Below are 4,121 nucleotides of genomic sequence, written 5' to 3' on the forward strand. Positions count from 1 at the left end.
GTGATGCACTGTGTGCTCTGACATGTCTCTATCAAATCCAGCATTAACCCTTTTGAGCTCCAGTAACTCATCCATTAGATTGGACCACACAGGCCAGCCTTCACTGCCCAAGTGCGTCAGTGAGACCTGGTTCACTGGTTTTCCCACCGTAGACCACTTTTGTTATGTTATTTTGTAACACTTAATTCTAAATATGCATCTTAATTTTGACAACAATGATGCCATGTCTGTTTTATTGTAGCAATCACTTAATCACAGCAGTGTAGTCTCAACATCAGACTATTGTATCGTTCACTTCATATATTATATGCAGTACATATTATGTGACTGCAAGTATAAACACCAAGCCAAACCTGGCTGTTAACCTTTTTTTTTGGTGGAAAAAAACAATATGCAAGTTATTTTGAACAACATTCAGTGCCTTTATTTAGCAGACTTTATCAAAAACAAAGACACCTTTGAACTTTTGACCAACACAAGTGAAATGATGAGGATATGAGATGTGTCTGTGTTTGGGGGAAAGATAAAAAATAGATAATGGGAAACCTGACTCAGTCCCTACAAAGACTGTTGCCCCAGTTACCTTGTTCAAATGGTTACACATTAAGTAACACATTGCCTGATTTATAAATTAGTTTATGATTTGGAATATAACATTCCTTTGGGTGGGGCAGCAGCCTTTGCATGGGAGGACCAGGGTGTCTGACAAAAAGCTATGTGGCTGGTAGATGAGGCCTCAAAGCTTGCAGAGGCAGCATCGCTCTCCTCTCTGGTGGATTTCCATGTCATCTTTCACCCTGAAAAAAAGGAACATGGTGTGAAACCACTTTATTACACAAAATCCAAAGTAGCAGAATGAATTTAGTTAAATTATTAAAATGACTCAACCTAAAAGGAAATAAATACACAACTCATCATTATGATAAACACACAGGCTCTTGTTCTGCAGCATCATTAGAAGCTAAATGCCATGCCTGGGCATTCAAAAACTGGTGTGAGATGATTCCAGCTGATTCCAGCTGTGTACAGCAATCAAAAACATTACATGTTACCCCCTGTACTTCATCATACAGCCATGATATCATCCAACATTTGTTTTTCCCTTTCACATGGTCTTCAGCATGCTCTTATATACAAAGTAATCCCAGACTTTATCAGAAATACTGATTTATCCCAGGGAGCACATTGATGCATGGCAATGGCTCTTTATATGTAAGCATGAAGATGTGAACATGTTCTTATTTGACTGTTCCTTTAATTCAAGTTAATTTATCATGCAGTAATAGAAAGTAGTGTAGGCTTGGTCCTGTCATGAAGAAATGTGAAAAACAATGAGCTTTCAATTCATAAAGACAAATATTTTCTACCCGAGTTTGAAGCTTTTAAGTTTGACCCCTCACCTGTTAACTTACCTGTGATAGACTGTGAGGTTCCAGATGCCTCCCCTGCACACTGTCTGCCAAACCCTTCAAAGTCTACACCACCTTCACAATTCTTCTCTCTTCTAATGCTTTAGGCACCATGAGCCATAATTTTCTTCAACTTCCATTCTTCTGAGTCCTTCCTAATCTTCTCTGAGCTGACCCAAAACCTAACACCATTCAGGACCTGCTGATTGGCTGTGCATAGTGGAAACTAATTAGGGCTTAATTGAAGACAGTTGGGAACCAGTTTTCATTTTTTAAGCTTTGTAACAGAATTAAATCTGGTTCCTGCATTTCTCTGATTGATTCAAAATGCACAATTTGATGCCTTATTAACAACTGAATCATATCCGGGTGATTTTTAGACCCACTTTTCTTAACATTTCAAATTATCAAGCGTTTCAGGACTGAACTTGTTTGACAGTGGACCCCAGATTCTGAACTGCAAAGTGGTCAAAGAACTTGCAAATTGTTGTGCATGTGTGTTAAATAAATCAATAAAAAAGTGTGCTTTCTCGTGAGCTTCATGAATCACAATGATGGAGGGTATTTGCCTAAAAATCCACATAGTCAGAGCAGTCTTGACATTGCAGGTGTCCATTTTGAATTCTCTCTCTAGTTCTTGCTGTTCAACATCTGGCCAGCGGTGCGACAGTCAATAGAAGTCTGTAGATGTCATACTAACCAGGCAAAAGCCATTTGAATAACACACAGGGAGAAGTCTGATGCGTATTTAGTGGCACTTACAATGCAAAAAGATGGCACAAGGCTGTTTAAATAAGGCAATTAAATAGCAGTGATCCCACGGAGAGGAAAATACCACAGAATGGGTCAGTAAACGTGAAACACACTTAAAATAATTATTGAATATGTTCTGAGTGCCGCAACATACGAGTTTATCCAAACGCAGCAGGAACGAAACCGTCACCACAAATTACGCGTAAAAGGTTTTTTATAGGCTTCAACCTACAGAAACGTCATTTCTCCATCTTTGACTTTCGTTTGCTGCCTTTCTCGATTATGCAGTGGTGACTTTAACAACGTTACTCGCCAACCCGTGTGACATTAATGTAAACGTGTAGTTGTATAGATGCTATGTCTGCCCCGTGCGCCGCAGATGCAGAGGCAACAAAACGTGACCATGACAAGTTATGAATAATTAAGCAGAACTGTAAAAGCAGCTTACTGTCTTTAAGACTTACACAAAGAGAGGTGGATGAAGCAGACGATCAGGACTAGTGATTTACCCGAAGAGAAACCGGGAATCTGCTCCATATTTAAGGGTATATAAGGTCGCCAGCCCAAAGTTGAGTTGTCTCCTGGAGCGGTAAACTAGTTCTCAAAAATGTCTCGTCGGAAATGGGTCACTCACAGTTAACAAGGTAAAAGTACCTGAAGTGCCAGATTATAAAATGTCAGCCATATTTAAGGAGTTATCCACAGGTTGTTCCAGTAAAAGCACTTAAATCAAACATAAATGTAAGTGGAGGGAGGAACAGATATCCTTCCGCTGAAGTCAGCGAGGATCTACTGCCAGTCTAAAAAGATTAAAGGCTTTTATTTAACTAACAACGTCCTTTCACGCCTGAAACAATGTATGTATTTAAGGAATTCGTCATGTTTACTCTTGATACGCATAAATGCACACTAAAAGTAAAAGTTTCTTTCTCTCTGTCGCTGCGGCGGAGGATTTTGTTTTCTAATTTTTCCACTTCTCGGAGCCTTGTATGACTCAAAATTAACCCGTTCTGTATGTCTTTTAACACCCACTCTTGACTTTATTTCTATGTTACTGCAACTGTTCATGTCAGACTGTGTGCCCAGGTTCAGGTCTTAGATCAGGTAATTTATGCGCATGAGAAACTTCACTTATAAAAGCCAAATACTCAAAAAGGAGGGAACTCAGGGGCGAGTCTAAGATCGGTCTCTTTAGGGGTGCTGAGCACCAAGAGAGCTGCTCAGCTGGGCAAGATACATTTCACTGTTTTGTACATTTTAATGCAATTTCATTCCCACATTTGTGAAAGAAAAGTATCACACTTTTGGGGAAAGTCTGTGACTAAACCATCAAATCTGATAATGGTTATTTAAATGTTGAGCCACAGCAAAAGAGAAATGGATTGGAATCAAGGTAACCCTAATTTCTGGGGAAAGACAACTCATTTTGATAAAGCAGCATTGTCTCTGAGCATTGAGAAATCTCTTAATGGCCTCTAAAACTGCCTTCAATACATTTATGGCGGGCAGTCCGGCTATAACTCATGAAATCAGTACTGACAGACTAGGTTAGGACATCTGTATCTGGATATGTATATCTATGGGTTATAGCCGGACTGCCCACTGTAAAAATGCTGTATATGCAGCTTTGGAGGCTAAAAGAGATTTCTCAACACTCAGAGACAGAACTGACCCAGTCTATAGCACGGACAAGCTAATTGCTATTGGTAGTCTGTATCTCTTTATGAAGCTTTTATTTTGCTATTCCCGCTAGGTGGCAGTGTGAATCTGCATATCAACTAAATATTTAGGATCACAGAGCATCATTTAACATTTAGATTTGACATTTAACATTTAGATTTATACTTAGCATTTATATTTATATTTAACATTTAGATTCAAATTTAGCATTTAGATTTATATTTAACACTTAGTTTTTATTTAACATTTAGATTTAGATTTAACATTTAGATTTATATT

The 4,121-nt window shown here is 38.6% G+C and overlaps 1 long non-coding RNA gene across 1 annotated transcript; it reads right to left on the reverse strand.

Annotated features, from left to right (window-relative positions):
• Nucleotides 1–398: 398 nt before the first annotated feature.
• On the reverse strand, nt 399–2,891 carry LOC117832757. The gene is made up of 2 exons (XR_004635244.1): nt 2,627–2,891; nt 399–797 (listed from the first exon to the last, which is right to left on the reverse strand). It is a non-coding gene; the product is annotated as an uncharacterized LOC117832757 (long non-coding RNA).
• Between the last annotated feature and the right edge of the window lie 1,230 nt (nt 2,892–4,121).

The sequence above is a fragment of the Notolabrus celidotus genome, chromosome 2 (genome assembly GCF_009762535.1).
Source record: "Notolabrus celidotus isolate fNotCel1 chromosome 2, fNotCel1.pri, whole genome shotgun sequence".
NCBI classification, from domain to species: domain Eukaryota; kingdom Metazoa; phylum Chordata; class Actinopteri; order Labriformes; family Labridae; genus Notolabrus; species Notolabrus celidotus.